We start from the raw sequence: 10,246 nt of genomic DNA, 5'->3' as shown, positions 1-10,246 counted from the left end.
TACTAAGCAGAAAATCCTGCCTCCAGGCCCTAGAAGTAGTAAAGATCACTGGAGGTACATTGTTGTAAATAGAACCTATCAGCTCTCAATTATTGCAAGTGCTGGTCCCCAGGAGAGCTATGTTAGGACATTAACTACAAGGCTGTTGGCAAGATTTGGGCTTGTTCCTATTCTGGTCCTGACAAATCCCCTGAGGATGTAAGAATGGGAGTTTAAGGCCATCAGAGGCCTAGCAACAGGTAGGTAAAGAAGAGAAGCCAGTTCCTGAGGCTTTGAAGAGAGCAAGTGCTACCTTACCTGATTGGAATGCCATCCAGGTGGATCAGCTTCATCTCCACCTCACAGGTGACACTCTTAGGTTTGGAGGAAAAGCAAATAATTAGACTGCCAACACATTGGCTGGGGCAATGAGGAGAGGCGGGGGAATGGAGTGACTAAGTCACTCTGTCCCCTGACTAGGTCAGCCCTGGGAGGCAGGCCAAATTCAGGCTACTGGAAACTGACAGAGCATTCAAGGGATAGGAGATGTGAGACTGCACCAAACTCTCCTTTTTTAATGAGACAAATGGTCCATATTGAGCTCTATGGGTACTGAACACTAGGAATGTTTTCTAAATTATAAATATGTGTTTCTTTCCTGCCTTGGAGAGCTACCATCCAGCTGTAAGTGGTATAGTTGAGTGACTATAGGTACCCTCTGACTACCTCTTTCCAGGTTACTGAACTGATCAGCATTAGGGTTTTTCCCATGTTGCTTATGTTCTGTAGACAAGCCTGCAGATCATAGCAGCTCCTCATAGAGAAGTAAATGGATGATAGTTTTTTTCTGCTGGAAAAAAAAAATCTGGATTTGAAAAGCGTCAAAATGTTACCTTAGGTTACCCTTACCCTAGCACGTTAGGTAACCTTCCTAGTCGAAGAAGAGATGAAATCCTGAGGTCAGAAGAAATGAGAACAAGACCAAGAACTAGGGAGATGCTTGGATGAGTAAAGTACTCTAGGGGCACCCAAGAGAAAAGTGTAAGGCCTGAGGGACATTGATTATGAGAAAGCATTGACTATGGGAAAAGAAAGGAAGGAAAACTGAGGGGCTGAAAAATGAGACCTGCTCGAAGAAGGTTACAAGTGCTACTCAGGGATGCTGCCCCTGCAACAGTGTTTGAGTGGTCTAGCCTCCCCCAAGCAGTGTCCTTTTTATCCTCCTCTGGGCCAGAGATCACACACAAGTGGCAGCTCTGCTCTTACTTGCCAGGAAATGATACTGAATATAGCGCCAGAACACTTGCCTCCTTATTTAGATCCTCTACAGGAGCAACAAAATGGGAATTAATACCATTCAGTGAATTCTTTTGCTATTTTTAGGCACCCACCATGTGTAAGGCATGCAAAAATACAATCATAGTCTTTAAGGAGATTTCATGAGCAGGACCAGGCATTAGAAATCCAAATCCTTCTATGACACGTAGCCTTCACCTAATCCAGAAAAAAAAAGGAAGGTGGGACTTCCCTGGTGGCGCAGTGGTTAAGACTCCTCACTCCCAATGCAGGGGGCCTGGCTTCGATCCCTGGTCAGATAACTAGATGCACGCCACAGCTGAGAGTTTTCATGCCACAACTAAGGAGCCTTTGAGCCGCAACTAAGACCCGACACAACCAAATAAATAAATAAATATTTTTTTAAAAAAGGGGGCTTCCCTGGTGGCGCAGTGGTTGGGGGTCTGCCTGCCGATGTAGGGGGCGCGGGTTCGTGCCCCGGTCCGGGAAGATCCCACATGCCGCGGAGCGGCTGGGCCCGTGAGCCATGGCCGCTGAGCCTGCGCGTCTGGAGCCTGTGCTCCGCAACGGGAGAGGCCACACAGTGAGAGGCCCGCGTACCGCAAAAAAAAAAAAAAACCACAAAAAAGAAACACACACAAACACACACACACACACACAAAAGGAAGGTGATGTAGAGTATAAAAGGACAATGTGGCCTTTGACTACAGACATCCATTCCTAAAAGAAGCTGAAAGGGCCAATTCTTACTGCCCGTACTGTACATTCTGTCATTGATTTCCTGCTTCCTACATGACTTCCTTTTGATCTTTAGTTTCCTCCTCGCCTCCATCTCTAGATGAATAGTATTTATAGGCCCTTATGCAGCAAAGTGCTTCTTTTTTTTTTTTTGCGGTACGCGGGCCTCTCACTGTTGTGGCCTCTCCCGTTGCGGAGCACAGGCTCCAGACGCGCAGGCTCAGCGGCCATGGCTCACGGGCCCAGCCGCTCCGCGGCATGTGGGATCTTCCTGGACCGGGGCACGAACCCGCGTCCCCTGCATCGGCAGGCGGACTCTCAACCACTGCGCCACCAGGGAAGCCCATGGTGGTTACTTCTTAACACTGAAGCACAGCCCAGTGCTCTGGCCTATTCTGTGGGATACCCCTAGCACTGGACATACACACATCTACAGTTAGGTTACACCACAGACTCAGTTTGTCACTAGTGTCCCTGCTTAAACCCAGGTTAGTTTTCTTTTAATGTCTGAATCTATTGTCAATACCTCTACATCGAATCATTAAATCTGTTCCTTTCACCCAATTCCCACTGCCATAATCCTAGCTCATGACCTCTGACCTAAGCTACTGTAAAATAAGTCCACCACTGGTCTCTTGCCTTTCAGCTCTCTCTTCTCCTACTATCCTTCATGCCCTGTCTAAAACTAAGGTCTGGTCACATCATTCCCCTGTTCAAAAACCTTCAATTGTCCTTGAAGCAAAATGTAGCTACTGCCAATAATAATAATGATGATAATAATAATTATTATAGGTATATTATAATATTAAATTAAAGATTATAATTCTATTACATATATATTATTATATTATAATCATATTATCATATACTTATAGAATACTTTTTTTGGTCAATGTGGTTGGCACTATACATCCCTGAGGGACTAAAAGAATTCAAAGAGCTCGTAGCTTACTTTGTGATCATTGCGTAAACTGAGAAAGAAAATATGTAATGTTATTTAAAACCAAAATTGACTACAGCTGCTGCCTTTTAAAGGCAGTGATGTAATTCATATAGAAAACGAAAATTTCTTCACACTGCCTGCTTCCCCTCACAGAAATGGAAGAAGGGAGTGGTGGCCTTTGCAAGGCTCAGTTGGTCCTTCTGAGTCTCAGGATGGGAACTAGAACTGATGATCCACAAATTGGCATGACACATTACTGAGTCCTTGGCTCTAACAAAAAAAGGAGAATAAAATTATAAGAGGGGAGCCCCGTGGAAGGAGATCAGGAAAATGAGGAGTCTTTTTCATTTATTTATTTATTTTCTGTCTGTGCCGTGTGGCTTAGCGAGAGATCTTAGTTCCCCGACCAGGGATTGAACCCAAGCCCTCAGCAGTGAAAGCACAGAGTACTAACCACTAGACCACCAGGGAATTCCCAAGGCATCTTTAAGCGAAGAGAAAGGAACAAGCAATATGGCAATATAAGACTTCTTCATCGCCTCCAAATCTTCAGCAAAGCTTAACACATACACAAATATCCTGTGCGAGGAGTATTTTCTGGGGAAAATGAAAGTGGTCATTTCACATCTTGGGGCAATGTGGTGGAAAACAGCAACAGCCCACTATAGATGGTGAACCAATCTATCCATTGAACCAATTAGTAACAAGGAAAGGCATAAGGCACACCCCCACCTCCAGAATTCCAGGAGAGACTGAGGGCTCTTACCATACAGGAGAATGGGCTTAAGGCAGTTTCATTTGAATCTCACTGGTATCTGTACAAAAGCACTGGAACCTTCACAGAAACATGGGTTACGATTTGATGAGAGATGTGTATTCCCTTTTGACTCCCGTTCCCTGTGAGTATTCCGGGGGCCCAGTGTGTGCTCAGTGCCCACAACATGAGTACTAAATAAATACCTATCTGATAATGGTGTTGACATTTTTCATTTTCCTTTCATTCAAAATGGTCTGCTCAGAGGCCTGTTCCATTGTGCGTTTTCTGTTCCTCCAGCTGTGGTCAGCAAGCAGTGTTCCCTCCCTCCCAGTGTGACTGTTACAGGGGCCACCGCTCCTCTACCCAGGGGTGGAATCTGCCACAAACCCAGTGCACAGTAGTATTCTTAAGGCCTTCTCCTCAGTGAAAACAAAACGCCATGTCTCTTCCCCAGACTTATTGCCACCCACATTCTTTCCTCCCCTGGGTTAACTTTGCTAATAAGAAAGGTCCCAGATAATTAGTAGAGGGAATTGGAATCAAAGAGAGAAATAATGGAAGATACCATCCTTGTGTCCTATTTAGTGAAACTAGTATCTGAGCAGAACAGTTGGTAACCTCTGTGTATTTGGAGGGAAGACAGTAGACAAGAAAAGAAGCAAAAGACAGGGGCTTTGTAGTAGAGTAGGAATTATAAAGGGTGGTTCCCAGGTGACAAATTATACCACCCACTGGGCTCATGCAAGGGGCCTCTGCTTTGAGCCCTGAACTTGAAAAGGTACCATTCCTACCTTCCTCTGAAGGCCTTAGGATTCTGTAGAATCAGGAGACATACACATCTGGAGCCTGGCACCCACTTCTAGAGCACATGCTAGGTGCTTGGGAATCTGGAATTCCTGAGCCCACTTCCAGGGCCTATGTGGGCCTCTTTCCGGGTCAAGATTTCTGAGGGTGATCACAAACACCAGTGGGCCAGCTCCTCCCACGCTGCAACACCCCAGGCCACAACCCCAGGAGACCAATAATTCTAAATTTGAACCCTGCCTTCCAAGTTGTTATGCAAATACATTTGTTAAGGTAGGAAGATAAAACATGTTTTATCTAATAACTTCTTAGCTCTATGCATAACTTTTAAATATTTAGGCATATGGTATATGGGCCTCTATTTGTACTCTTGCCCCATGCCTACGAATGTTAGGAGTGACCCTATTTAAAATAAAGTGCTTGGGACTAGAGAACTATATATTTAAGAGAAAATATGCTTCCCTGCTATTGATTAAAACTGGACTACAAACCTAGATTTTTATTTACAGCTACTGATTTACCTGGAAATTTTTCTCTAAGGTGAAGCAGACCCCTGTCAAATAATTGTCTGTATCTAAAAATTATACTTTCCCCACACATGTTTGGTGTAACAAAATAATTATGGGCACTTGTTGATTTCTTAGCTTCCAAACAAGGGCCTGGATCCTGGCCCTAGTCTGCCTTATCTGGTCCTGCTCTGGTCTCTGCTGCGGCTGCTGTTCCCACCTTTTCTCCTCTGCTTGGCCTCAGTCTCCCTCCTTCCACTTCCATCAGCCTTCTAATAAAAGGAAAGTCACATATTTTTTAAGTACATAGATTAAAAGACTTTTTATTCAATAGCAAATGAATCGACTCTTTTGTATTCCTTTCTCTCAAAAGAAAAAAATATCTAACAATCTTTTTTCAGTGACTCAGAATTTCCCCCTTTGGGTCATATACTTTTAGTAGGAAATGCTCTGTTTTGCTCAATAGTGTATTGTAAGCCTTTTGATGTCTGATTTTTTTTTCCAGTGGGGGTGAGGAGGAAAGCAGGCCAGCCTTGGGCAGGGTCCCAGAGGCTAGGAGGACTTGAGAAAGGTATTTACTCACAGCCGCTGGGAGTGAATGAAGCCAGAGGGTGAGTGTAAAACTATATTAGGGAGGTCCGGCAGGGGTTAATTATTAATCTGGAGAAGAAAAATCTTGTCATCAAGTCCGAGGGGCAAATTCAGAGCCAAAAACAGAAGATGAAGTCAGAGAGCAGGAACTCAGGAAACTCAAGTACCATGACTAAGGCAGGTATGAGGTGAAAGGGTCCAGTACAGAATGAAATAGACTGAGCACCAGAGCTCCCTGGTATGGGATGAGCAAACATGGGCTAAGCCCAGGTCAGGTTTAGTGAAGAAGACACGACAGCAGCAGCCCAGTGGAATCCAGGCTCTAGTGCTCAATGGATACTTTCAGTTGATGGAATCCATTTATTAATTAGTCAACAACATGTATGAAGAATATATAAGAAGTATTAGAATAAGCATATGGCCAGCAAACTCAGCAGCTTTCCTGAAGAGAGGCAAAAGGGAGAAAAAGGTGCGAACGTGGACATTTAAAATTCACTAACATTATAGACACAGTGGTTACACTAGACTTTCTCTTGCCACCAAATACAACATCTAACCCAGTCATTTCAACAGTTTCAACAGTCGTTAAGAAACAACAGTTTCTTATTCCAAAATGAAGAAAAATCTAGCATATCTCTCTCTTTTTAAAAAAACTATTCTTCCTGCTTCCCTGCCCCAGCTTCTGGAACTCAGAATGGAGGTAGTAATGAGTCGGAGTTAGTTCAACACTCTTCAACTGTAACCAATATTATAAAGCCTCATGCCTAAGTCTGAAGCAGCTGATCTGGCTGAGGGAGCAACTCCAGCCCTTGGTACCTGGAATTGTGTAAAACAGCCACGTCCACACATGCTCACGTGAACAGAGCGCGTACTTCACGTGGTTCTCAGACCAGCAACAGTACATCACCTGGGAGTTCATTGGAAAGTAGACTTGTTGGCATAGACAGATTCCACAGGCCATGTAATGACATCTTATCACCATGTCTCTAAAACAGACTCTGCAAACCACAAACAACGGATGGGAGTCTGTCCCCTGGGCAAGTCGGTCAGGAGTCACTCTCCATTTACCTGCAGTTTTATTCAGCTATCTAGTACTTCATCTAATATTTCATTCATCTTATGTCCAATGGTAGGTGTATTTTTAAGAACGTAAGAGAAAAAAGAAACACCTCAAAGTGCCCTATTACTAAAAAACCCAAGGAGTCTCTTTGCTAAAAGGCCAGAACATTATCTGCAGGAGCCTCAGCTAAGGGACATTAGTATCCAATAAGATTTTATTGTTTGCCATCATTGTGGCAAGAGGTTTATACAATTAAATGATACCTGGCTGTGGGGGACTAGGCACTAGAAAAGACAGGGAGACTTCTCTTACCCGGTGTATAATGTGAAAGCAGAATCAGGAAGGGCTATTGACATTAAATACAGAAAGGTATAGTAGCCTGACCTAGTGACATCCATACTTCCTGCTTCCTTCTACACGTGTTAGTGAGTGATGACAGAATTGAACTACTTTAGCCGAGAACTATTTCCTTCCTAGTTGTGACACATCAGTTAGTGGTGGGTTCTAGGGACAGGAAAGGCAATTATTTCTCAGTGGAGCACCACTACTTAGCATATTAATAAAAAAGACTTCACAAGTATTTATCTGCATAAGGCAATGGAATAAATATTCCATTTTACAAGTCAAATCTAGTTCCTGCTTAGCTTTTCTAAGCCCCTATGATCTATTTTAGATCACAAATTATAAGTCCCTTCAAACAGAGCCATTTTCATTTTTGTTGTCAAGAATGAGACCACAGCAAACAATAATGTCTGAGGTAACAGTTTTTCTGGCAGGAGCTTGTCCCTGATTATTGCCTCTGCACTCTGGGGAATAAAGGATCTCACAGGCTTATGAGGGAACATTAGCTTCAATAGGAGGAGAACAATAAAGAGGATAAGGGATTTGAGTACAAGGTGATAAAGCCTAGGAACAGACGGCTTGATGAAGAACACCAAAGAGGGTTAAAGGTATTGATCTGTATGCTGCTTTCCATGTTCTGCACAAAAGCTAGAAAAATTTTTTTTGATGTTTTAAGAGTTTAGCCTGAATGACATTATATGACAAGAATTGTAAAGACATAAATATAGCGATTTGAGAACAAATATCTCAATAAATAGAAATAATTGCAGCTATCATTTTAGAGTGTATTGTATGCCAGGCACAGAAAACTAAAGGACTGATGATGGTTTTCTCACTTAATCCTCTCAACAATTCTTCTTTTAACCCCAAGTCTTCAGTGAAGTTTTATAAAACACCACAACCTGATCTGAGCTGAGTTGCGGAAGGTCCAACATATGAGCGACCTCAGGAAGGAGTGACTGAAACCAAGGGCTCAAATGTTTCCAGGATTCTCTGCAGCCTTTATCATGAGTAAAGTTCTTTCTACGTTTGAGCTTTACTCTCTCCCAGCACAGACTGGCTTCTTTTACACAAGAGGGAGTAACAACTCCAGGAGCCACACGTCTCACAGTGCTCTCACCACCAGAGAAGATCTGAGACCAGCTTTCTCTGGCCAAGTTAAAAAATCTGGAAGAAGGGCTCTTATTGAACCAAAGTGGGTCTGGTGCCCATCACCAGACCAATGAATTATGTCTAATGTTGGGAATAGTGAAATATTATGTTTGAGTCTTGTGTCTGGCCCTAGACCAATGAGCATGGCCAGCTACAAGGAGTCATATAAGAACATGGAAGCCGGGACTTCCCTGGCAGTCTAGTGGTTACGACTCCGTGCTTCCACTGCAGGGGACACTGGTTCGATCCCTGATTGGGAAAAGGGGATCCTGCAGCATGCAGCACAGCATAGCCAAAAAAAAAAAAAAAAAAAAAAAAATAAAATGGAAGCCTCCATAAGAATTACATGATTGGAGAAGCCAACGTGATCAGGGGCTTATGTTCATACTTGGAACAAAACAGTATAGGGGAAGCAGAGCGGGGAGAGTCTTATAGGGCTGCAAGGGGATCTGGAGAGCTCTGGAGCAACAGTGGCCTTGAGTGAGAGCTTTCCAGTGTTCCTCAAAGGGAGGAGGAAAAAAATGAAGAAGCACATGTTCTTTTAGAACATTTCCTAGACACTGCACACAATAGTTCTGCTTACATCATTGGCCAGAACTTGGTCACGTGACCACACCCAGCTGCAGAGAAAGTTCATAAATGTAAATATATTATTTATTCTGGGTAGCTGTTTGCCAAGTTAAAATGAGAAATTCTTTTACTAAGGAAGAAGATCGGAAGGAATAGTAAAAGAAAACTAACAATATAGGCCATGCAATGAATATTTACTATTTTGCCTGACTATAACAGTACTTATCTTCTTCGGGGAACTTTTTCTCTCCGACTGCAACCATGTGATATTGGAGGGACTTGCCAATAATAGTATTCCACTTCCCTGGCCACAGAGATGAGCTGCTGACCCAAGTTCTTTCAAATGTAACATTGCCATCCACCTTGACCTCAGTGATTAGCAGAAAGATGACACATAACCCAAGTTCAACGTATCACAGACACTCCCTGGAATTTTCTAGTTGGATTTTTCTTAGGTTATGAGGTCATAAGTATATAGCTCAGGGCTACTTAAGGCTATGCTTGAAATATGGTGACAGCAACTTAAAAGATTAAAGCCAACACAGAGAAAGAAGCAGAGGTGAAAAGTGAAAAGAAAGAAATGAGGAGACCCTGGATGATATCTAAGCTCTTGGAGCCAGTCAGCTATGAGAACAGCGTGACTCCTGCCCTTTCTTCAGTTTGGCAATACGAGCCAATACATCCCCTTTCTTGCTTAAGTTCATTCCATTTGGCTTTCTGTAATTTGTAATCAAAAGTATATTTGGACTTTCCTCTTACCATGACGCCATCATGCTCTGCAAGCCATTCACTGTGAAGGTTTACTTCCAAGAACCATGCATGTTCTCTCACCCAGTGCAGTGGGAACTGTGCTCCCTGAGCTCCAATGTCACTGGCTGTGACAGAGAGAGTTAGAAATGAACACTTCTAGAAGGAGTGAATCTGTGCACTGTGACCAGGTCACCTGCCCAGCATGTTGGAGTCCTGAGGAGCTTCCAGGAGCTGTCTGTTCTTAGTGCTTGCTAGCCCTGGGGATTCCTCAATGTCCACCCACAAGGAAGGAGCCCTGAAGCTCACGGTGTTCCTGCAGACACTCAGTTGTGCACTGGGAAAAAGGCAGGTCAGGCTACTGGCCACGTCAGCAGTGCTGGGAACCATGACCATCTCAGCAAGAATGACTACCTTGTCTACAAAATACATGGTGTGGTTAGTTGTTATGAATAAATCCACCTCCAGAGCAACTCTTGATAATATTTAAACTGTTTCAGGTGAAGAAATGTTCACCCAAGTTAAGGGAAACACGAAGTCTGTTGTGAATTATGATAAACATTCAATTTTACCTAACTTTGTCTGAAAAAAAAAATATATTTGGGGGCTTCCCTGGTGGTGCAGTGGTTGAGAGTCCACCTGCTGATGCAGGGGACACAGGTTCATGCCCCAGTCCGGGAAGATCCCACATGCCGCGGAGCGGCTGAGCCCGTGAGCCATGGCCGCTGAGCCTGCGCGTCCGGAGCCTGTGCTCCACAATG

This window comes from Tursiops truncatus, chromosome 1 (assembly GCF_011762595.2).
Source record: "Tursiops truncatus isolate mTurTru1 chromosome 1, mTurTru1.mat.Y, whole genome shotgun sequence".
In the NCBI taxonomy this organism is placed as follows: domain Eukaryota; kingdom Metazoa; phylum Chordata; class Mammalia; order Artiodactyla; family Delphinidae; genus Tursiops; species Tursiops truncatus.
Note: the sequence above shows the minus strand (reverse complement) of the source record.